Source organism: Lathamus discolor, chromosome 2, assembly GCF_037157495.1.
Source record: "Lathamus discolor isolate bLatDis1 chromosome 2, bLatDis1.hap1, whole genome shotgun sequence".
NCBI classification, from domain to species: domain Eukaryota; kingdom Metazoa; phylum Chordata; class Aves; order Psittaciformes; family Psittacidae; genus Lathamus; species Lathamus discolor.
Genome location: NC_088885.1, coordinates 15,861,887 through 15,887,733, shown reverse-complemented (window position 1 = coordinate 15,887,733; position 25,847 = coordinate 15,861,887). Strand labels below are relative to the sequence as shown.

At 44.8% G+C, this 25,847-nt stretch overlaps 1 long non-coding RNA gene across 1 annotated transcript; it reads left to right on the top strand.

Moving 5' to 3' along the window:
* The first annotated feature begins 565 nt into the window (after positions 1 to 565).
* LOC136007727 (uncharacterized) lies at positions 566 to 8,098 on the top strand. Its single transcript, XR_010609834.1, has 3 exons — positions 566 to 700; positions 997 to 3,199; positions 3,753 to 8,098. It is a non-coding gene; the product is annotated as an uncharacterized LOC136007727 (long non-coding RNA).
* The last annotated feature ends 17,749 nt before the right edge of the window (positions 8,099 to 25,847 follow it).

Sequence of the window (25,847 nt, the reverse complement as noted above, 5' to 3'; positions counted from 1 at the left end):
ACCGTGGGGAGCGCAGCACCGCGGCAGGCAGCCGCTCCCCGCGGCCCCGGGGCACCACCCCTCGTTACACCGAGTTCCTCCTCCGCAGGGGCCGCGCCGGGAGCGCACAGGTGCTGCCGGGGGTGTGCGCCGGGCGCAGGCGGCTCCGCACCTCCGGGAGAGGGCAGGACCCGGCCTGCGCGCCTCCGCCCGCCCCAGACGAGACGGTACCGAGGCTCCCCGCGAGCGCGGCGGGCGGCACCCACCGGGGCACCGCGTCCCGTCCCACCCCGCCTCAGCGCCGCCGCCGCCGCCGCGCAGCCACCACCGGGCGCCCCCGGCGCGGCGCTGGCCCCGCCCCCTGTGCGGGCGTGCCGGGCGGCGGGGCGGGGCCGCCTTGCGAGCGAGGCGGCTTGGCGCGGAGCGGCGGCAGCAGCAGCCGTGACCTCCGACCCCGCCCGCCGCCGGCCAATAAGAGCGCGGCTCGTCCCCGAACCCAAAATTTCCACGTCGGCAAAAGTCAAGATGGAGCGGCGCGGCGGGGCGCGCGACCGGCTGCCGCTGCCGCCGCCGGACGAGGCCGCCGCGGGGCCGCCGGGCCGGGCTGCACCGGACCGGGCTGCACCGGACCGCAGCGCACCGGACCTGTTGCGCTCGGCGGCGGCGGTTTCTAAAGGGGAGGGCTGGAGGGGCGGCGGGCGCCGCCGCTCGCGTCCCTTCGGTGAGGGGCGGCGGGGGGATGCCGGACGCGGCCGGGGCCGCCTCAGGGCCGCGGCGGCGGGGCTGACAGCGGGTGGCGGCGGCGCCCGCTGGTGCCTATGGGCAGCGTTCCGGGCAGCCGCTCGGCCGCGACTCGCTCGGGGCGGCCCGTTAGCTCCGGTCCGGCGGGGTTTGGAAGCAGAAATCCCCCATCTCCTTCCACCGCTTCCGCGGGCAGCGGGTGTTCCGCCGAGCCGCGGAGGAGGATCGGGGGGCTCCTTTCCGCACCTCTTAATCGTGTGCGCCTTCCCTTCCCAGGCAAGGGAAACTTGTGCTGGCAGACGGCCATAGCGGTGCCGGTACCGGAGGAGGATTGGAGCCTCCGGAAGCAAAGTTCTGTGACACTCCGACTCTGGGTACGATAGCAGTCAGTGCACTACAGAACTTTGTCTCCGGTGGCGGCGGCCCCGGGAGCCTCAGGTGGACACGTCACGGGACGGCGGGCCCGGGCTCTGCACCCTCGGAATAAAGGCTTTGCTGTCGTGGCCTCCCGCTGTGAAGTTCTGCTGGGGTTGTTTCTGGCTTTTCTTCTTTTCTCTTCCAGGGTATAAATAGCGCAACATCTGGGTACCCGGGGGTTATTTCGGTGCAGCCGGGCCGGCCTGGCTGTCGGCATAAATGTGAAACTAACTGGTGCTCGGTGCAACTGAATCAGCGGTGGGTATGTGAATGTGGTCAGCGCTGCTCCTGACTGTGCTTTGGCTTAAGTGTGTAACAGAGTAGTGGCTTAACTAGGGGCTGGAGCTGGATAAAAGACTTTGTGCTCTAAAGCAGAAAGCTGTGCTGTAGAGCGCTGTTGTACCACAGTGCAGTAAGTGTGCTAATGCAATGTTTGGGCCTTGCCTTGTGGCATTGTGCTGTTCTCAGGACCCCCAGACCCCTAGCTTCTATTGAGTAATAGGTATGACTTAAACTCACACCTCTTCATCTTCACAGATCACAAGGTTTGTGACTACCCCAGGGCCTTGTCCTTACTGATGCAAGGGGAGGCTTTGGAAGGAGAAGTGACACCTGTATGTATTAGTGCAGTATTAGCTTTATTGTATAACCTTAATTGTTACCTGCACCCAACTCAGTCTGGACAAGCCAGACTGGGCTTTGAGCAACGTCACCTAGTGGAAGTTGTCCCTGTCCATGGCAGGGAGGCTGGAGCTGTATGGTGTTTTAAGGTCCCTTCCAACCCAGATCATTCTGTGATTTAATGAGTGGCTTTAAGGACTGAGAACGGAAAGGCTAAACTCAACTTTTATGTGTGCGTAACTTGGAATCTGGCAACAGTACAATAGCCAACATAGTGCTCTCCAGGAATTTTGTGGAGTTTCTTAATGTGTAAACTAAACTATGGAGTTCTTACTGAGGGAACATCATCAGCTAATCTCCTTTCATCATAAGGAGAGTAATGTGAAAACCAGGAATTGCTAGAGGTCAGGTGGAATAAGGCATGGAGGTGCGCTCAAGAATCACCATGTGCTGTGGAGTTTGTTAGCAAGTGAGCTTTTCATGGCAGCTTCATTGTATAGCAGATATGCTGCTTTTATATTTATACGTATATACGTATATGTTATGAATCATGTAGGTATCGTATTCCGTTAGCTTTTTGTAGCTAATGATCCCCTTTGGGCTCGCTAGAAACTTAAATCAACTTTTCCTTTCTGCCAGTCTGAATGTGGAAGGTACAGCAAGATTATACAGTTCATGGAATTGGGCTGGAAACTGAAATGCTATTCTAAGTACATGCTTTTTAGCTCAAACTGTTTAATCAAAGGGTAGGTAAAGTGAGGAGCACTTACTGTATGGCAGCCCATGTGACCAGCTAGGGCTATATTTGGATGCTGGAGGTTTAAGGAATCCTTTTTGCTAACCATTTTTGGCCAATTGCCTGCTGCTTTATGTTGTGCAGTATGATGCCTGCTAAAAAGGACTTGGAAGTCTGGTGTCTGCAACAGTTTAATCAGTGCAGTTATAGGGAAACACCTTGCACTGTCAGGGCTAGAGTGCCACTGTGTTTAGTTTAGGGGTGGTTCCTGCCTAGCAGGATGTGTAATGCAAATTGCAGTTTCCAACTTTTGTACTAAATAGCCTTTTTTTTTGAGGGAGTGGGGTAGAGAGGGAGTAGATTTTATAAAGGCTTCTTAGATACTCAGATTTGATGGTTAAAACTCTATATAGATTCTTACAGTTCTGGAAACCCACACACTGGAGCATATGTTTACTCTTTCAGGGCAAGGCTAACATGTTTGTGTGTTACCTTATTTCAGTATAAATTCAGCCCAGAATAGGGGGGCAGGATCTTGTAGTCACTTGAGTTGGACTGGATGTTATGGCAGATAGCAAACTTGAGTCCAGCTATGGTGGGAATGAGGAGTTCCTTAGCTTTCTCTTAACACTTTTCAGCTGGAGCCAATTTTCTGCCTGCTTTAGTTCTCCAGTGGTGGTCAAGCTTACCAGTTGTGAAGGCGAGGTGAGTAGTATTTGGCTTCCTGGTAGCCCTCACTTGACCTTGCCACATGTTTGCAGCATGTTGTACCTCCTGTCCTACAAGTAATACTTGAATAGCGACATTTTGGTGACACTTCTGCTTTGATACAAGAAATCACGTGGCCCTCAGGTGAGACTAGAAAAGAGCTCAGTGCTGATTTTGTGCTTTATTCTTGCACTGAAATGTGTGTCATCTGGTAGTCCCTTGGACCTTTCTTGCTCTTCTGAAGCAAGCTTGACATATGTAATAGTGCTTGGGACCTAGAATGGGAGATGAAGAGTTTTGACTAACCTTCTAAGAGCAGTGTTTGATTAAGGTGATACAGGATTTGGAAATAGAAAAGGGCCTGGTGGTACTATTTAACATAAAGTCTGAATGCCAAACTGTGTAACTGCATTGATACAACTCATTTTCCAATGACTTCTTGGCATCTTCTGTTTCCTTGTTAGACTTGTGTCTGCAGTGATACACTGCCTAAATGCTGATTTGTTTTTTGGTGCTTTTTGATGCTTGAGAGTGTCTATTCCAATTACAGTCGTTTCCTCACTGGAAGAGTGGCAAATGAGCATGCTGAGCAAATTATACAAATTTCCAAAGTAGTACAAGTCTGTTATTTGAAGGGGCAGAAGCAAAGGAAATGATACCAACCTGTTTATTGTTCTGCAAGTCAAAGAACAGGAAAGGAGTTTGCTGTCAAGTACTCTGAAGATTATGACTGAAAGGATTTGAGCATGGCCCAGGCTCCCTGCGTGTATGTACGTTAGAACTCTGTACATAGGTGCTGAAATTTGAATTGAGAATCTGAAAAGAGACCTTTTAGAAGTATAAGAGGTGTTACGCATTTTTGTATTTTCTAGTTTGGGATATCCTTAAGATTTAGGTATGTCTTAACTGCTGGGAGTGTTGATGGGGCAGTGTGCATGTTAGATGGTGACCACTTTATTTTGCCTTGTGATGGGAACATAATTAAGAGCACAGGAAATACAAAGGCAAGCTGCACAGCCCATAGCTGGTGTCTCAGGATGCAGTTGGACATGATGGAGTTGAGGAATGTGCTTACTTTAGCTTCCAGAGATCTGATATTGAGCCAGTAAAGTTTTAAGCAAATATCTGACTCTTGTACCTGCAATCTAAAAATGCTGTTAAAAGAGATGAACGGGACAAGCTTTTCACATGTGTTTTCATGAAATTAATGTACTCTTTTACTAGAAACAGAAGTAGACTTGCTGACTTCTAGCAACTGTATGATAAACAATTTATAAATAGACCATAGAGTCCAGTGAAATACAAATAAAGTATTGGAAGTCATGAGCTGACTCCAGAAAACCCTGGGATATTTATATTTATCTGCTGCCTGGGCAGCTATGTTGGAGAAACTTCTTCTGGATCCATGTAGAGTGAAGTGCCATGCGAGCCCATCCAGAGCAGTGGCTTCTGGAGTCTTGTTATTTGGACTTCTGGAAGTTGTGATGGTCTTTTCTCTGAATCTTGGGACATCAGTACAGAAATGCTTTGTGGGATGCCTAAGTTACCAACTCAAGGCCGTGTGTGCGTGTCAGCACTGGGATGAGGAGCAGAGTCGCAGTAGCTGAAGTGGGTTGATGGCATTGTGTGGTGGAGGATTTGCCTTGTAATTGAAGCCAGAGAAGGAAAAGCTGCTCTTGGTAGAGACGGGGCATTGAGCTAAAAGTGAATTCTTGTGAGTGGAAACTGGAACTGCTAAGCAATCCCAAGTTTATTTTCTGTTTTATTTTGGGAGGGAAGTGAAGGTTACAGAAACTGGGCAGATGCCATTCAAATAAGGCTATTTTCTTGCTTTGTGTAACAGGCAGCTAGGAATTCAAATGTGCCCATTGTGCTTACTGTGCTCTGGAAATAATCTTTGATAATTAACCAGGTTTTATTTCTTTGGAATACTGGTGCTAATATTATTGAATATAGCTTGGTGCAGAGGAACTTATATTTAAGATATTAGAGGTATTGTACTGAAACGTCATCTTAATTAACTGTAGAAGAAAAGAGCTGAAACTTGGCTTCATACACTCAACACAAAAGTAATTACTTATTCAATTATATATATAAATTTTCTGACATGAGCATATAAAGTCCTGAGCTTATGAAAAAACAGCATTAGACTGTTGATGAATTATTGTTGCCTTATTCTGAGTTCAGCTGCGCAGTGAGGCCATACTGCCTCTTTGTGCACTGGTGTTTTTTGCCCTCTCTGTTTCTTACCTTTTTAATTTCTGGGAACTGCATTCTTGCACCAACACTTGATCTCTTGTAGAGCTCCCACTTCAGCTGTAGTAAAATGATGCATTTCTGCTTTTAATAAAAGTTTCAATACTGAATGTTGACTTGCTTGTAATCCTCAATGTGTTTTGTAGTATCTTGTAGGAGCTGTGGGAACATCATTAACAGCATCAGAGACTCGGTCTAATAGCAACAGCATATCTAAGTTGTATGAGCAGGCCTATGGCAAGCAGAAACTTAATAGTCTGCATTTTGACAGCTGGGTGACTTGGTAGTGTCTAAATTCATATGTGGGCAATAAGCTCAGTTGCAGCGAGTGCTGTCACTTTTGCCATAGGGATTCCCAGCTTCCATTAGCATGTCCCAGAATTGTTACTGACTGTAACAGTTTCTTCAGGTGCTGCTTCATTGGAAGAGGCAGAGAAAGGGTAGTCTTAGCTTGTGGAAATGCAGCTCTCATCCTTTAGTTTCTTCCTTCACAAACTGAAACACAGAAGGCTCTGTCTGAACATCAGGAAACACTTTTTCATTGTGAGGTTAACGAGGCACTGGCACAGGTTGCCCAGGGAGGTTGTGGGGTCTCCATCCTTGATACTCAAAAGCTGTGTGGACATGGTGCTGGGCAACTGGCAGGGGTTTGAACTGGATGATCTCTTGAGATCCCTTCCAACCTCAACTATGATTATTTTTGTAACTTTATAGCCAGGAAATTATTATACCTTTCCTTCTGTCTTCTCCCCATCCCGCAGTTTCTTCCATTGCAGTTTATTGTCACAGGAATAATCCTTTCATTTATATATCAGAGAGATAGAAGAGTTACAGAACATCAATATTAAATTGAGTACATGTAATCTAAAGCACATAGTGATCACCTCTGACTCAAGTATGTTAATTGAGTTGAGGTTTGAGTGTTTAAAAAAAAAAAGTTTAATCCCATCAGAAGAAGTATGTTCTTTCACCTTCATAAGTAGTAAAGTACAGGATTAAATGTGTGTTTAATGCAGAGGAATTCTCACTTTACTCCGTGACTTTTAATCTCTTGCATGTAGTGGGTTTTGCTCTTCAGTCATGGCTGGGCCTGAGAGGGGAAGAAACTGGAACTCAGAGATTTCTTTTGCATGATGCTTTCTTAGTGCGGTGATGTTAACAGACTGGCAAAATACCCCTAGCATGACTGCAGGTCTTAACTAAACCATACCAGTGCTGGTGAGATTTGCTTCTTGCCGATTCATGAGGGGAAATTAGCTGTGCTGAGCTGGGAAGAGTTGTGTCAAGTCACACTTCCCTGTAGAAGGAAAGGACCTTGTCAGGGTAGAAATATAGAGGTGAGGATTTGCTGCAGTTGAAGGTAAAAGGAGTTCTTGGTGTTTTCCCCTTGCTGAGTAATGTCAGTAGGCATGAAGGCTTCAGATAATAAGGAATATCTGCTTGGTGGGCTGACTCCTTTTCAAGGTCACTTATGTTTAATCTTCAGGGAATTACGTTGCTGTGTCCCCCACATAGCCAGTAAGGCAAGAAGCTGATAATATAGAGCAAGCCTTGGAGAGAAGATGCATTTCGTGATTATTAATGGTAAATTCTTGTAGTCCTTCCCTTGAAGAGCAAATATGCTGGAGAATATTTGTGGCGCTGCTGTGTAACATACTGTGCTCTGCAGGTGTGGCTTGAGGCACCGGGAGGAAGAAGAAGGTACAGCTGGGGAGAGGAAAAGGCAGAGGGTGGTGGGTGGAAGAGGTCATGCATGTTGCTAGAGAAGGAAGATTTAGGTTCTGCTGTGGACTTTGATATCCATGTGGTCGTGATCTGGTAAGCACTTTCCAAGACGTTAAACTTAAACTGCCAGGCTGTACATTGACCAAACTAATTTGTGAGCCTTATGTATAATTACTGTGTGAAAGGAGCGTGTGCCTCTTGAGATATTCGAGTAAGTACCTGAAACGTAAAGTGCATGAAGTACTGTAGTTACATAATGCACCCTTTTAATTTATGCTGTGCATTAATTTGAAAATAAAAGTGGAGAACTGTGGATTCTCATGGTTTTTATCATACCCTATAAATCCACTATTTCAAATATGGTTAAACCAGCGAGAACCTGCAGTACTCAAACAGTTACTGTTGGCAAACAAACTGTAATTAACTATCTTCTTTGGAGAGAAACAGGAGACATAACAGAGCCCTGACAAGAAAGCAGTGCTGTGTTTAAGCCTTGCACAGTAAACAATCGATACCAGTAAAGTCGTAAAGGAGGAGGTAGGATCACTAGTCCTCCAAGGTAAAAGTTTCAAACAGCAGCATCCTAAGTGACTGTTCGAGGAAATACATAGATGTTGACAACTTTGATTTCCAACCTGATGTGTTTGCAGCCAGCCAAATCAGAACTGAAAGGCAGGGAAAAGTGCAAAGCTTGGTGGTCAAGGAGAGCTGCCCTCATTCTGGATGACTCTTGGAACAAATGGAAAACAGGCTGAAGCCAGCAGGAGGGTACTTGTCTCCTAAAAGGCTTTTAAAAAAAGACTTTGAAATAACCTGCTCACCTTACACTCAGTTGTGTTTATGTACAGGCTGGTCTGAAATATGTGTTTTGTAGTTTCATTAAGCACAATGCTTTCCATTTGGGTGTGATTAAGCAGCAAGAATAAAAATACAATAAAAATTTAATCCTGCCTTTAAAGTATTTCATTATTCAAATTGTGTGTTCTTAGCTTAACGTTAAGCATCCAGTTCTGGATTATGTTGGTTTTCAATATGGTTCACTTGTCTGAACCATATTGTTTTAATTTTGTGTTAAAATTCGTTGTAATTGGGATCATGCAAACACGAGAAGGTGTAAAGGCAAACCTCAGTAGTTACATGTAAATGAAGCAAGGGCATGAGCAGTGTAGCTCAGAGCCTAGGCTCATAGTGTTTATTGCTGAGGTACTTCAGCATTGTATGGACTACTTGCCATGTCCCATCAGCAGCATGAAGGCTAGTGAGAGCATCTGAAGCTCACATTGTAGGCCCTTATTGATCTTGGTCTCAATGCTTTGAAATGTGTGTGCTTAAATCGTGGTAAATCAGCAGCTTATTTTTAGGGTAATGTTCAAATGCTAAGCTTTAAGTAACCATAGTCATTGTCTACAACAAAGGTGGTAATGAGGTGAGTGTTAGTCTTCTCCAAAGTAACAAGCAATAGAATGAGAGGAAACAGACTCACCTGTAGCATCAGGTGAGGTTTAGATTGCTTGTTAGGAAAAATTTCTTCACCAAAAAGGTTGTCAAGCACTGGAACAGACTAGCCAGGAAAGTGATGCTCACCATCCCTGGAGGTGTTTAACAGATGTGTAGATGTGGTGTTCAGGGGCATGGTTTAGTGGTGGACTTGACGGTCTTAAAGTTGTTTTCCAACCTAAACGACTCTGACTCTAAAAGTCATCTTAAGATCACTTCCTGTGTATGAAGGCAAACATGCTAGTGACAGTCAGTTTCAATGTGTAAGGCATTGAAATAATAAGCAGTAGAGTTGTTAGCCATGTAAAGCTTTCAACAATATGTTGTCATCTAGTCACATTCAAAGGTACTGAATCTGGAAAAAAAGCATGATCAATTACTTTGAACTACAAATGTTTTTTATAGTGTCCAGACTGAAATTATTTCCCAGCACTAAGAATAAAAAGTATGTGTGAGAGGAGTTGCTGTTGGATCATATACTGACAAGTTGATGCTATTTATTCTGCTTCAGAAATTGTGGTTTTTTTCAGGAGGGGAAATAAGTTAAATGATATATTATTATCTAAATATATGCACATTTACGTATGCATGTAAAAAGTATGGCTGTATATTTTTATGTTAATGAAGTTTTTTCAAGGGGTGTCTTGAACGTAGGTTTTACATAGTCAAAAACTAATTCACTGCAGACACTAATATGTATGCTTTTTAAAGTAAGATTTGATTACACCATGTGTCACAAAGTAGTGGTTGCATGCAGGGGATGAGGGATGCATGTACGTAACACTGAGCAGAGGATGGCAGTGCTGCCAGCTTGGAGAATTTGTTGTGGGCAGTGAGCACTCGCAACAAAAGATCCATCTAGTCCAGGGTAGTGTGTGCCCTTCAGGAAAAAGGACAATCAAACGTAAGGAAGAATTAAGGGATGTTTGCTGAAGCATAGGGAAACATCATGACTTACACTGCTTAGAAAAAGTAAAATAGTTGGGAGGTAGTTAAGTACAGTACTGTGACCCACTGCAGGAGTGGGGAAACCCAAAAGAGTAGGTTTGCCATCCGGTCAGAGCTTTTTTGTTTGTTTTTAAATTATGCAAACATTTTCACCAAATAGGGAGTAGAAGTTAAATATTAGAACAAACACATAAAGGTCTTATTGTGGAGAAAGGCATGCAGCTAAATGTTTTCCAGTGCTTGGAGTACCAGCATTTGAGAGATGCCGTTAGCATGTGATGTGTCCAACATAATTGGTTTAGAGAGAGTATTTGTATGTCCATTTGCACAGTCTAGTAGCTTTTCTCAGAGAAAGGATTATACTGCTATTGCATGAATATCCTGAATGATAGGAAAAGGGGTACAACAGGAGATGAGCCAAGGCTCTGAGCAGCTTTGGAAATAGCTGCTTGATGTAAAGGGTGTTAGGGTTTTCTTCAGCCAAAACAAGTGGTGGAAAGGACAAACACATCCAGCCAGAGGTGCTGGGCAGTTCTCTGTGAGAAAGCTGTTAAGATTGAAGCCCAGTGGTTTAGGTGGTAGCAGGAAGAACGTACTGCTGTATTCAAACAGAAAAGAAGCTTTAGTTTTAATTCATAGATTGGAAAGTTTTGTACCTATTCATGACCTAACACTATCTAAAGCTTGGGGTAACTCGTCCTGTCCTTCCTGCTCACCCAAATGAACTGGCAAATACTACTCAAGTCGACAGATGCATGATATGCAGGTTGAATGTAATCAGAGATTTAGTGTTGCAAATGTACTCTCTAGAGCATTTAGCACAAGTGCTGGGGAGCAAAATCTGGACCTAAATTACATGCCTACCTGTTCTCTCTTGGACAACAAACCTTACCTTTTTGCAGGGGAACACAGGGTAGACAGTGAGCTGGGCTGCAGCTCTGAAGTTGATTTTTCAGGAGACAGATAAAGCTGCCAGTGACAGGATGCACTGTTAAGACATTGCTTGCCCATGGCACTTCAAATGAAGAAATCTTTGGACTTGTTGGGGTTTCTTTCAAAGCCATTACAATGATGATCCACACTGTTGCAGTGGGGTTGCAGGGTGAGGAAAGTCATTTAGGGACTGACAAACCTAAGGAGGGCTGGATACAGTTTATATTGACTTAAAAGGAAAAAATAGCTTATTGCACAAGCTGAAAACACAAATGAGTTTCTATGCTTGATAGGTGTCCAAGCCTTCTGCTGATGACACGGATGGTCCATTGTGTATTGACAGTCATGCATAATCTTAAACGTTTATGTAGGCTTATAATTAACACATCCAGCCTTCTCCTGATAGAACTTGTTTTTATTCCTGCTCTTTACTGGAGTGCCAGACCTATTCCCTCATGGGCCTCCCTTTTAAAGGCACTGCTCTTCTCGCTGCTGAAGCACCAAGGTACTACATGCCTCGAGGAGCCAGCTATTGTTTTGTGGAGCTGGTGACTGGGCTGTATCTCTGCCTAGAAAAAAGGCACCTTTAAAGACATTTGAATTTGCATGAGGAACTGCAAAACCGTGGTATTTGTCTTGTTAAACACTGCAAGCAAAGGTGCAGCCCTTATGTTGTGGCCTGTTTAAAGGTGTTAAGGTTTTTGCTTTTCAGCTGTTATGGTCCCCATTCAACAACGCAGAAGTTTTGAATATGACCCATTTTAATGCGAACAACAAAGAAAAAAATAGAGCAGGCACCACAGGGGTTAAGGCATTTACTAGCTGGGAAAGAAAGGAATGGTAACAGGTAGCAGCCAAATGCAAGATGACTGGTTTTGGCCTGCAGCTGTTTGGCAGGGATGAATTTAAAAGGCGGGTTGGAAAGGCTCCTGCTAAATAGTTGCAGTAACAAGACAATCCTGAATATGGCCATGGGCAAGATCTGTGTGATAATCCTATCAGTTTGTGGGTTTCTATTTCATACTGTCCGTAATGAATAAATTCCTTTGTATGTCAGAGACGTTTATCATTGATACATCTCATAACTTTCCTAGCATACTTCTCAAAATTATTTTATGGGAGAATAAACCCAAAATCCAGCTTTTCTTTTTACTTCAGCACTCTCAAAATTAAAAGGTACCTGCAAGTCTTCAGTTACTCAAAACCAACCCTCCCTATGTTTATTGAATTCCTTATTCCTGAGTTTAAATCAGTGCAACTCTGCCAAGAAGAGATGCATTGATGAGTTCTTTTGTAAAGAAAAGACTCAAACTTGCCTGTCGTCTTCAAGGGCATAGTAGACTACAAATGGATTATGAAGCATTACTTAAGTCATTACTAACCACAGCCTCACAAAAGAGGAACAATAAAATATCAGATTGCCTGTGTGGATTTGAGCTATGCAATCACAGAAGTTTCTTAATGGTGGAAATGCATAGAAGACAAAAAATCCCGTGTCAATGAGGTTGCTTGAAAACAGTGATCAATTAGAAAGGTTTTGCTGACACAATATATATATGTTCATAGTTACAGGGCTCCTTACCTCCCTTTTTTTCCCACGTATTTAATGTTGTCTTGAAACCTAGCCTGGGTAGAAGTCTGTACCTGAGTTTCTAGGTTTAAAAATAAAACCACAACCCCATCATTTCAATTCTTTCATAGAAGACTTTGCTCACATTTGAAAGATGCTACATAAAAAGAAAGTGCCTTCTATTCTGAAATAAATGATTCTTCACCTTTAAATGCAGCGCTCCTCAGCTTTAGTTATTTGTAGTATGAGCATTATTCATCTGAGCTCATGCACTAGAATATTTATAACTAAGAGCAGAAGTGAAAGACATCAGATGTAGAGAAAAATTTCCTTCCTCAGTGCTGGGAGGAATCTGGCTGCTTCTGTTCATTAGCGAAGGTTGCACAGTGATAGCCTGTAAAAAGTGGTGCCATGGCAGCTTGGTGGTTGGTATTGCATGAGGTATTAAGGCCCATCCTGGAAAACCAGTGTTGGTTGCAATGCCAAAGAGTCAATGAAATGATCCTGGTTGCAGAAGCAAACTGCCTTTCGAATTGCTTTTGCTTACAAGCAGCTTAAAACAGAAAAAACATACATTGTGAGAAAAAACGTACAACATACATTGACGCATTGTATCAAAACCTTTGCTTATATGTGCAAACACTGCACCTTTGAAAATGCTGCCAATGCACAGCATCCCATTTGGAGCTGATGGTCAGCCTAATGGGATCAGGGGAGGAACAACAGAAACGGCAGCCATTGTCTTTTCAGAACTGAGTTAGAAGATTAGAAGAATGTGCTCATCCTCAAGAGCTCCATGTAACACAATCCTGCTTTGGGAGGGTTTGTTTATTTTTTTGCCTTAAAAAAAATAGCAAAGACTGATGAACAGAATAAACTGTTTGGAAAATTGAGGTCAGCTGAAGCTTGGTAAGTGACAAAGGCTTCCTGATGCTGCACCAACAGTACAGATAGTAGCAATTATAATGAACTCAGTGAAAAATAAAGTGACCATCTTCCAGCCCACTTATCCTTGGCTTTAAAGCCGCTAATCCCAATCAACCTGGCTTTATTTAGTGATCAGCCACCAATAACAGTATTAAGTGAACATTAGATGCTATTAAGCTCATTACACAAGTGATGAAATGTCACTTCCCCTCATGTTAACTGAGAGAAGGCACTTGATATAATGCTTTAGGATGGCTTTTTTTGTCATGGGGGGGACTTAGTAGCAGGTATGACTTTATTACCGACAGCGAAGAGCTGTAGGACTCTGAGAGCATTTCTTTCTCTGATCAGCACCAGCAGAACCTCTCATAAAAGACAATGTGAGGCTGGGGTCAGTCCTCGTGCTGACTCCCTCCACCAGTGCTGGCAGATACTGACTGAGGTCCTTCAGCAAGTCATGATGAAAAATGTGAAACTTGTGGTTTTGGCACTATTTCTGTGCATACCCACTCATCCCATAGTCCAGGAGCCTGGGGGTACAGACCAGGCAGGAACAGTGCCCTGGTTTAGCTGACCTGGAGCATCAGTGGGCTGATCTTCGTCAGACCTGACCTTCAGTACAGAAGGAGCTTTGCAGGCCCAGGCTGTTATATTTCTCAGGCTTCAGCAGCGAAGGAGGGTACTGGATACCAACCACTCAGCCATGCCCACTTCACATAGCTGGGAACACCACCGCGCTCCTCCCTCCCTCATAGCCCTTAGCAAGACCCACTCCTGTTATCCATAACCTGACTGGCAAGACATTCTTGAACTAATTTCCTTCTTTCAATAGCCTCTTGAGGGTTTCAAATACCTAAGGGGACTTTGCCTCATTAAATTACCCTCATAACGCTCTCTATTCCTCACCTTGAGACCTGTAAAAATCACACTTTTTCATTTCTCCTACTGAGCTGCAACTGTCTCATAAAAAGCCATCTTCTTCCCCACAGTGTAGAAATCCTCCCAGTAATTCTAGCCACTTGGCGCAGAAAACAAAAGCTAGAGTAAGTATGCAGTGATACTGTAAAACAGAGAGCTAAGAACCAGCCTGCTGAAGCCTCAGAGAAAGACAACATAGGAGCTAAGGTTCTCCTTATCTGAAATGTCAGTGCTTGACAGGAGTTGTTTGAGGCACTTGAAGCTGGTTCCATTTTACAGAAACTCAAATTAGCAGCCCAGAGAGCACGGACGCTGAAGCAAATGGCTGCTTTCCTTCCAAGCTCTCCAACCTAATTTGTGGAGAAGATGCTTTGCTCCCTCAGGAGGTCAGACAGCATATTTTCCAAGGAAACTCTAGAAATATGGAAAAAAAGAGAGAAGTATCTGAGAAATCTGTTTGCAGTGCCAGTATTTTAACTGCATTCTTGCATGTATAGGCTGTTGGTTTCCCTCCAGAGAGGAAAGCGTTTAATCTAAAGATCAGCCCTTTCAAGAATGAAGGCTTTTCAGTGGTACAAAAGAACTGAATTTGAATGAATTCCAAATTAAATTTCAAATAATCTACATTGGAAGTACCATTAACCTAGGAATTGCCTGGATGTGATTAACAAATGGTGATATTTAACAAAAGGGAGATTTCCCAGAAGAAACATTAATCAACTTTGCTCCTTTCTTTTTCTTTACAATTTCTTAGTGCAAAACACTTAATGGTGTCTGTACTACCTGTGACTCTGTATCTGAGATTTTAATATTCTCCTTAAGAAGAGCTAACGCAATGCTTTCACTTCTGTCCGTTTTACTGCTAACCCTCCGTTTGGGGGGAAAAAAATTAGGCAACCTTTTGCATACTGTAAATGGTATAATCCATCATCCCACTCATGCATTGTTTATGTGATTGCTATCATGCATGCTGATTTAGGACACTGATCCATCATTTCCTGTGCTCCAGGTTGGCAAGTGGCTCTGTGTTAACTCTTTCCTCCTGTGTCCTGGGAGGGTGCTCCTCAGGCCAAACTTCCTGGCACTCACTGAAGAGCTCAAAATACATCTTTCTGAGCAAAATGCAGGTCTTAAACTTGCGGAGTGTCTGAATAAAACTTGCAAGAAATCGAACTCTATCTTAAATGACGCAAAAAAGTAAAAAATGCTGAATACAATAAAGAGTGGAGCAAATATTCCCAGAATACCCTGAGACTTCAGTTAGTTAACTGGAAATGATGGTTGAATTTCCGGCGATGTGAAGTACGATTCATTTTGTTTCTGCATCAGTTGTGGCACTTACAACTTTCAGTCATGGCCTGGAAGCTTTGCAAATGTTTTAAGACCACACTTGACCTTTCTGCATGCAGAGGGTTAGATCCTCAGCTACCATAAGATTTGTAACTGATGAATGTTTGTATTTAAGCATCTTGCATCAAATATAGATTTCTTTCTATGTCTACCTTTTAGTGTAACATTTGGTCTGAAAGCCTCCCCAAGGACCAGTGATCAACAGCTGCTGACAGATCAGTTTGGGGGCTTGGCCACAACCTGGGGATATGGACACCCTGGGGCAGCATCCAATGGAGTTAACGCCACATATGTACCTCTGCAGATACACAGTCCCCTTTGGCCACCCCACAGATTGGGGACATGAAGTTTATGTGTACAGCAAAGTTCAGCTCTAGAGAGCTTCACTGTAGCTGCTATTGGTTTCCTTAGACGTGTCACTGGCTTCCTTTCCCTGCTGGGGACCATCCTTCTGTGGAGGGTTGAGGCCAGTTTCTTTCCACATCTCCAACTGGAAAAATAGCAGTGGAGACCCTGCCTGAACTCACTCCATAGTTTTTTCCTGCAGGAAAGCTCCCTGTGCTTCTGCTTCACCAGGCTTTGGATTTGCTGCTGCTTTTGTGTGATGAGCTGTAGAAATACAGTCTTCACGTGGCTTTGGTGGAGTGTCATTGGCTACATCTCTTCAGAGGGAGAGATGAGCAGCCTAAAAGCCATCACACGTTAGTGTGGCCTGGTATGGCTGGTGCCTTTCCCCAGCCCTTCCTGGGGCTGGGAGCATCATTAATGTGGCAGGAATGGGACTGGGCTTGAGTAAAATACATAGCCATAGAGAGTTAATGCTGAGATAAAGGAAGATTATTTGGGGAGAGGGTTTCCCCCAGCTAGGTTGTTGGTATTTGTGGAGATGAAAGCTCGCACCAGAGGTCATGGGTGCCTGGAGCTGATCTAGATCATTTTAATGTAAGCATACGCATATTCTGTAAAGTCTTTTTTCCCAAAAATTTCATCCAGGTAAACTCCATGGCTATTAAGGACAGTTACTGTCTTCCTATGGAGAGCCTTGCTTTTGTCACGTGTCCAATAGCAGCTTGTTTTTTGAGATAAGTCCAATTTGATTAATTTCATCTGTGGAAAAGGTAATTTCTAAGTCACCCTTATTTTTGTCATTCATCAGATCTAGGCACCCTGAGCATCTCATGCTGTTGCTCTTATGGAAATCCTGCCTAGAAAATGTTAGGCAAAATTAGTTTATCTTACCTAAATGCGTTTGGCCAAATGGACTTTGGTTTGAAACAATTCCTAAAATGCTGCAGTTTTATAATGTAAGTAAGTGACCTGCTTTTGCATCTAGCTTCTCTAACCAGCACGGTTATAAGATTAAGAGGTAGTAATGACCCCCCCTAAAGCAAATCAGTAACACAAAGTAATGAGTGGGAGCATGAAGCAGAACACTTTGGTTTCTGATGGGAAGGAGGATAACTTTATGGAGGGCAAATCTGAGTGAGGAGGAGGAAGGAAGAGTAGCAGGAGCCCTGTGGAAGCAGGGGCAGGAGCAGGATTGAAGGTGTCACATAGGCAGTCCTGGGGCCAGAGAAGTGATTCAGGATCTTCAGTCACCACCATGCTCAGTGGTGAAAGCTTGGTGTCAAGAGGCTTTAATTTAGCTTCCTGAGAGATTTAACCCCCTCAGTGTTTGAAGAGGAGGGGAAGAGTCACCAAAGAGGGGTGCTGAAGACTTACCGGTATGAAAACATGCTGGGTCCTTGGGTCTTGGTGTATCTGTGGGAATATTTTGTGATCAAAGCCCTATATCTTTCATGTCTCTTCCCTGTTATACTGATAAGAAATATCTTGGTGCACATGTGAGAGCTGAAGGCCAGCACTTGAGGGTATTTTGAAGGAGGTATCCCTAAAAGCACGGAGCAAGTCCATTTGTTAGTAAGGGAAACCTTAGTCCTGGGCACTGACCCACCTCTTCATAATTTGAGAGAAGCTGATGAAGGCAGTTGCCTATGAGATCTTTCTCCCTGCAGGAATGTGTGTGTGAACATACCTGTAGCAACGATGCATCCCAGTGAGGCATCCTTCCAACCATCTGCATTTTAGATGTGAAACCCCACCTGGTTCTGGTGTTGGCTTTTTCAGTGACGAGTGCTGAACAGGGTGAGCACAACAGGCATAGGTGCTTGTTTCCTTTTAACAAAACGGGTATCCTAGAAGCTTCTACTTCCAAAATACAGCACTGGAAATTATTCTGGAAACTGTGAGACTTTACATGTTGTCACTCTCTTTTCAGCTGATTTGAGAAAATCATGATTCCACATCAGCAAGAATTGCTATTCTGCTTCTTCAGAAGAAATTTGTCACTGGTGACTATAAAAAGAGAGGCAATGCTCTCCTCTGCATGGTTTTGAATAGGGCTGCTCAGACATTTAACAAGGCGTTTAAGACAGAAAAGTTATTGCCTGGATCATTTACATTTGTCTCAGGGAAGTTACACGAGGCTCTGTGATGCTTCATCCAAAAAGCTTTGCTTATCGTAGTTAGAACCCTATGGGTCAGAGAACAAAAGTGTCAGTCTTTGCTAGTTGAAAACTAGTCTTAGTTTACCAAACCATCCATCTGGAGACCTTTAAACTGCCACTTTTTAGCAAAGAAGATAGCAATCTGTTGGGCAACAGTTTTATGCAAGCACAAAACAAAGCCATCAGATAACTGCTGTACTCCTAATCAGCCCTATTTATACAATCCCAGCCCTGCCATCCATCTCTAATGCAATTTATATTATTTTGGTTACATGCTACTCCATGAAAACTGCAATCGAGTTGATATAGGAGTGACTGGCACTTTCTGAATTTGACATTTGGAAATAGAATACCATCAGCACAGAAAATAGCCCAGTTTTGAGACTGTGATGAGAAGAAATGTCTACGTATCTGCTAGGACTGACTTGCTTTTCATTGCAGGCTACAGATAGGTTTGTTCTGCTTGCATTTTGTGGGACTGTTCAGATGGTTCAAGGAGAAATAAATGGTGCTGGAGCATGTCCAGTGGAGGGCTAAGAAGCTGGTGGGGAATCTAGAGCACAGGTCTTGAGAGGAGCAGCTGAGGACTGGAGCACCTCTCCTACAGAGACAGGCTGAGAGAACTGGGGCTGTTGATCCTGGAGAAGAGAAGGCTTCAAGAAGACCTTAGAGCAGCTTCCAGTGCTTAAAGGGGACCTAAAGAAATCTGGAGATGGACTTTTACAAGTCCTGTAGTGACAGGATGTCATAGTTTAAGCTGAAAAGTCGTTGATCAGAATAAGCATTACTTAGCTACAGCTAAAAACATCAGTGTGCTTATCAGTGTTGCTCTCAGGCTAAAGTCGAAAACACAGCACTGCATCAGCTACTAGGAAGGAAAAAAATGACTGCTACTGCTGAACCCAGGACACAGGACAAGGGCGAATGGCTTTAAACTGAAAGAGGGTAGGTTTAGGTTAGGCATTAGGAAGAAATTCTTTACTATGAGGGTGATGAGACACTGGCACAGGGTGCCCAGAGAAGCTGTGGCTGCCCCATCCCTGGCAGTGTTCAAGGCCAGGTTGGACGGGGCTTGGAGCAACCTGCTCTAGTGGAAGGTGTCCCTGCCCATGGCAGAAGGGTTGGAACTGGATGAGCTTTAAAGTCTCTTCCAGCCCCAAACACTCTGTGACTTTGATTCAGTGCTTCTCCATTTGTAAATATCTTGTAATAATACAAATCACAGGCTTTGGAAAGGATTTGCCAAACACAAGAGGCAACTTTTGGCTGAACAAAAACTTCCTTGGCCGACGCAAAAGAAAATGCTGAAAAATGCCTGCTTTTCAGTCTCACTTGGGTACTTTTATTTTTTGGAGAAGGTACCTGTGGGCACGTCGGAAGAGCAGAGCCCTTATATCTAGATCACAACGATGCAATTTTAATTTGCATGTCCAGACTACTGTGTCTCAGCACTTGGTCTCTCCAGTTGGTATAAGGTGAGGTCCCTCAGCACTGATTGCCACTGATGTGGTACTTTGCAGCTCTTCATCACTAGCTGTATTTAAATCAACAGATCAGTTGGGTCAGTGTCAAAACAGCCATTCCAGAGCAGCACTTCCCTGTCCCAGTCCCACATGTGCTAGGCAGAAAGATCAAAAACTCTACATTTCTTTTCCACCTGAGCCACCTTGTGGGCCCTCTTCCTATAGCAGAAATGTTACTTGCAAGAGAAAAGACGCCATTCACGGTGTACATTTCAGCAAACAGTAATGGAAACAGATGAAGTTGGCAGTGCTGTGGGACTTGACCCGTCACTGCTTGATCATTAGACCCTTCAAAGACCTCTCTGAAATGAATTTACTTCTTTTGATGTAGCTCCAAATACATATGTTTGGGCAATGGGTGTAAACTGGAGCGTAGGAGGTTCCATGTGAACATCAGGAACAACTTTTTTACTGTGAGAGTGACAGAGCACTGGAACAGGTTGCCCAGGGGGGTTGTGGAGTCTCCTACATTGGAGATATTCAAGGCCTGCCTGGACAAGTTCCTGTGTGATGTACTGTAGGTTACCCTGCTCTTGCAGGGGGGTTGGATTTGATGATCTTGTGAGGTCCCTTCCAACCCTTGGGATTCTGTGATTCCTAGAAGATCAATAGCCACACACACACAAAAAAAGAAAAATTGATGCTCAAAATTGAGCATGTGGACAGTACTAGCAGACATGGAAAGGGATGACAGGGATGCAGGAACAGAATTGCATCCTTGATTATCCCCAATACTGTCAGGGCTCTAAAATGTATTCAGTGAAGTTCACCGATAGGTTTTCTTGACACAGCTCTCGCAGTAGGAGGAAATCTGGGAAGTCACTAAGTTAGGCTTAATGTTACCTTCCAGCCCCTTATAGAGAAGCTTTTCTATCTGTGGAGATGGGAATCTTCCTCCTTCTTATTATACAAAACATCTTGAATGGTGCCCCAAGGGGCAATAGTGCTGGGGAAACTTAAGCCAGTGAAAATGCAGTTTTCACGCAATCAGAATGGTTTGAGTCAGAAGGGGCCTTTAAAAATCACCTGGTCCAACCAGGGACACCTTCCACTAGAGCAGGTTGATCCAAGCCCCATCCAGCCTGGCTCTGAACACTGCCAGGGATGGGGCAGCCACAGCTTCTTTTGCAAGGATTGAAGTGAAAAGATTAATTCAACAGAGGGGGATTTCTGTTCCCTTCACAGCCAGCCATATGAGGCTTTGTTCACAGCCAAAGGGCATTTAGACGCTCCTAGGCTCCATCCTTACATTTTGAATCACATGTGACAGAGCTAGGATGAGCAACAATGAAAGCCTCAAGAAGCCACCATGGTGTGCTCCTCTCTGGGCACAAACCTCCCTGATCTCCTAATGCCACACCTCTGGTTCCTCTGGAAAGGAAAACGAAGGAAAAAAGATGCTTCTTGATGTTGATTTCCCACATGTAAATAGCGGACTGTTGTTCCCAGGGCTCCTTCCCAGGAGCAGAGGCCCAGCAGCAGACATGGTGCTCCACAGGTGAGATGCTCTGAACACATGACCACAAGCAGGGAGCTTTTGACTGCACAGTCGAAGGTGAGGCCACATAGAAGTACTCCTGCTGTGCTTATCTGAAGCGTGCCGAGCCCCAGCCTTGGCAGGCAGTGAGGTGTGGAGCTCCGTAGTTTACTTATTAAATTTCTGGATGGGTTGTCAAGCAGGCGGTGGGGAGGTCTGAGCAATGCTGGTCTCCAGGCAGCCCTCAGTATGTTCAGTGATAGAAGGAGCAAAGTACTTACTATAACCCATGCCAAGAAATGCGGGGTTAACACTCAGCTCCTGCCCTTGTCATGTCCAGCAGTTGGCAGCTTCCCAGCTTTTGAGGAATTCATCAACACGAAAGCAAACAACTGCCACGTTTCCTGTTTGTTTTGCATTCATGGGAGCTGGTGCACAGCTTTCTCAGCTCCACCAGCTCCGTGGCAGAGCTAAAGGTTTGGTGCAACTGGCCTGTTCCTCCTTTCCTTCCTAACCCTCATTCTTCTCCAGCCCAGAAGGGCCTGAACAGGCATAACAGAAACTGCTTCTTAGGGCACCACGCTCCTGATGCCCACGGGGCCTGGAGAAAGCCCAGGGCAAGTTAGGTGCTGATTCCTTGCCCTGCTATCCTTAAAACCTATGTCCGTGAATGTACACCATCGCAATTGCGCAAAGATTTCATTCCATGGCAGAATAAGAGCTTATTTTCTCTTTTTCCCTTTTTTTCTCCTCCCTCCCTCCCTCCCCCAGGTTAAAGGTAAAACAAAAAGTGTTTATCTGCTGCGGGCTTTGAGTTTCTGGGTTGCTGCCTTAGTATCTGCTGATAGTGCTAACCCCTGAAATAGAAAAATAGCTGCTTCATCTGTCCCGTTACCAATGCAATGACTACCTCTGTGAAGGCTGCACAGCACACACAGAAAGTGCATATGTAATTTTTAAAGACTTCTTTACAAGGCCAAAGTTTTGCTTTATATGGGAGTAACTCTGAAATAGCATCTTTGCCGGCTGGGCACTGGTTGCCTGCCCATAGCTAAGAGCAGGCTTTGCTCCATAGCCCAAAAGGATTTGGATTTCAAATTAATTTGTGCCTTTATTAAAGAAAAAATATAGAACAAAACCCCACAAATATTCCAGGCCATGCCTGAGATGGTTGCCTGGCGAGACAATAAGCTGGTAGTGCTCTAACCTCGCAGTATCACTAAATTATTATGTTCCTGAACAATACTGTATTGTGGAAACAGAAAGCACAAGCAGTAGCCTTCTGTTATCAATCAGCCAACAGTGCAGAAATAAAGTTATTTAACTCTCACACTCAGAAGCGTACAGATCAACACCACTGGGTATGGAACAGAAATGAACAGCCAGGCCTTGATGTTTAAGTAATTATAAATTACTATAGGTTTATAAATGACTGGTGTATGACAGCATATGGTGGTTGTGAGCATCTTGACTTCCCAAAACCTAAAAGAGAAGTCTTGGAAAGACCACAGCATGCAGGGGGAAGCACACACAGCTGAACAATCACAACTGCTTGCTATTTTTAAGAGCAGTTTCTGATTTCTTGCTGATGTTGCTAGCTAAAATGAATAGGCTCTGTGCAATTATGGCACATAGTCTGTGTTCCTAAAGCTTGGGCCTCAGCCTTTAATTTAATTACGTCTTAAAGTCCCGCTGTATGAAGCCAGGATTGGGTTTTAGATATGTATATTTAATCTGTACTTCTATTTTTGCACAAACACTTTTTGGCCTCCAATCCACCACCCTCTGCTTTGGGGGTGCACCAACGGGGTTTGTGCTTTTAATTCTGCCATAGCAGAAGAGTGGGAATAACGTGTGCGCGGAGATACCAGTGTGTGGAGGTGTGTGTATACGCGTGGCTACACCTATGCGCAGACGGGGTGCAGACACTCATACGGACGGGCTCATGCACACGTTATTCCCGATTCCAGGCATTAGGACACGCACAGCCGCCGCGGCACCCACAGAAGCAACGCCGGGGGCCAGACTTCTGCGCCTTGCGCGGTCGCGGAGCGCCCCCTGCTGTCCGGCCGCTGCCTTGCGCCCCTGCGGAGCACCCCCTGATGTCCGCACTCCGCCTTGGCCACCCTTGGAACCAGTCACCAACTTCGTGGACTAGATGCTGGATAATTGGGAAGGTTTCCAAGGAAGCTGAGCACAACCCCGTCACCAGAAGCAATGGGAGACTGGTGGTGGCATTTTTCTCTGTTACTTTTTATCCGACTGCATGCCTGCAGGCATCTTTAGATGCTGATCCCTTGAATCTCCCTCATCACTGCTGGAGTCCTCCTGATAGGTAGCATTCCAAAGATCTATCCTTACACCTAGGTGGGGACATGTGTGTGCAAGGGCAGGACTCACACCTGCCTTTATAGGAAAGTCACAGGCACCCACACAGCTAGCTGGAAAATCTCCAGCACCACACATTGCTGCTAAAACCTGTGTTGCTTGAAGTGAGCACAAGGGACATCGCAGTAATTCCACGGGAAGCCTGGCAGGGTGTTCTTCCTGCAGGCAGGGACAGTGGAAGTTCTCTGACCCAGTACAGACAGACATGAGCCATGGAGCCCCTCTGTCCCCCTATCAAAAGCATCTTTCAGTTTGGACTTGAAACCATATGACCCAAACCCCAGTGTTTCCTATGAATAAGAACCCTGCTTTCTGGCCACCTCTCTCCAGTCTGACCCAGATGTCCCTGTTTCCCCAGCATATTCCCTCCTATTGCACTAAAGAAGGGTGTGACACTGAATACAGCACGCAGTAAACAGCAACGTTGCTCATAATACAGAATGATATGAAAGAAGTTCCTTGGACGTTCACGGGTTTTCTGGTCATTGCTCTGCTGAAGGGCCCCAGACAGTGAAAGGGATTTGTAATTATCATAAAATCATAGAATAGTTAGGGTTGGAAAAGACCTTAAAATCATCTAGTTCCAACCCCCCTGCCATGGGCAGGGACACCTCACACTAAACCATCCCACCCAAGGCTTCATCCAACCTGGCCTTGAACACTGCCAGGGATGGAGCACTCACAACCTCCCTGGGCAACCCATTCCAGTGCCTCACCACACTCACAGTAAAGAACTTCTTCCTTCTATCCAATCTAACTCCCCCTGTTTAAGTTTTAACCCGTTACCCCTTGTCCTATCACTACAGTCCCTGACGAAGAGTCCCTCCCCAGCATCCCTATAGGCCCCTTTCAGATACTGGAAGGCTGCTATTAGGTCCCCACGCAGCCTTCTCTTCTCCAGGCTGAACAGCCCCAGCTTCCTCAGCCTGTCTTCATACATAATTGCTCATGTTATGAAAAAGTGTGGTGAAATAAGGCCTGCAGAGTTAACTATGGTAGCTGAGACCTAATACCCTTGTCCTAACAGTTTGGGCACCAGCACATCACAGCAACCCAGAGCTAAGGCAAGTGGAGATGGCTAAGTTGTCCATGTCATCCAGATTAGAAAGGGATCAACATCCCATACTCTCACCTACTCTTAAATAAACAATTGTTTGTTTATACAGTCAATGAGGAGCATGAAAATCTTGTGCCACTGTGTGCGGTAGGATTCAACCTCACTTAAACCTGCTCTCCATCTTTGAGCCCAAGGTGATCTTTTGGCCTTCTCCTGGCCAATGCAGAGATGCTGTGTGACATGTTCAAGGCATGCTGTGACCTGACCCCGTTCTAGGATTTCCAGATAGTCTGTATTATAAAGGATGCCGCATATTATATTTGCATTAGAAGTCCTGCATGAAAAGTTTAGGAGAAATGGCCTTCCTTGGGCTTTCACTGCATCCACTGCTTGTCTGACAACCTGAATCCTGCAAACCTGAAGATACAGCTAGTGCAAAGAAGCAAATAAATTGTGTATTTACTATACGTATTACCCCTCATGTGCTATGAGGAGCAACTCACTGCACAAATGCAACTCATCTGAGACTATCCCAGATTTTTATAAGCAAAATGTACCAGCCCAATGTAGTGTGCAGCCCCGTCTCTGCAAAAGTAACTATCCCCCTATGAACTGCTGACCTATAAATCATGGTTTTTATTTCTCCACTGCAGGAATGTACTGCAGATTTATAAAACATTTAAGACCCAGTGGTTAATGTTTCATTTGCTCATTAATATCCTGAGGGACCAAACTATTGTTTAATCTTCTGCAGAAATAACCATGATTTATACAAAAGTTGTCTGAAACATATTTCTTCCATTAGCGACACCACTGCATGTCAAAACCAGGCCCCAGATTTATCTACTGTTCATGCTACCCATATAATACATAATGCTGTGTGCATTAAGTAAGGAATAAAGAGGTAAATATTATCCCTGTTGAGTGAAGGTCTACAGATAGGCGGCTTCACTTTTGAGGTGATTTGCACCTAGATCAACATCCGGCCACCATATGAGTTAGTAGAGCCTTGAGTGTGCTAAAGGCCTGAAGAACTCGTTGTCTTTAAAGTGGCTTTACAAGTCAAAATGAAATGCTGGGAGGGGAAAAAGCAGTTTTGGTTGCCCTGTCTGGCTGCCAGAGTGCTGCCTGGCCTTCCTCATGTGGTTCAGGTGGGACACTGGGGATGCTTTGGGAAACCTGGTGTAGAAAAGCATGATTTATACTAGGAATCCTTATTGTCCAATTGGGGCCTGCAGCATTTGTAGAAGTTCTAAGAAAGGTCTGTAAAAATGGGATGACCAAGAGGCACGTGTTTTATCAGCTCTCACAGATCCCATTTCCCAAAAGTTACAGAAGGAAACCTCCTTTCTCCCCAGCTTGCAGACTCTGAAAGTAACTTGTCCTCCTGCATGCCCAGCCATTCACAGGCTGAGCAGAGACCTTGGGGCCACCCTGTACCTGGAGCCATCCCAGTCCTACCAGCAGGGTGGGCCCATGTCCCAGCCGGAGCTCACCCAGCTCCTAGCAGCCCACAGCAGCAAGAAATAATAGGAAAGATTGGTGTTCAACATCCACAGCCAGAGACAA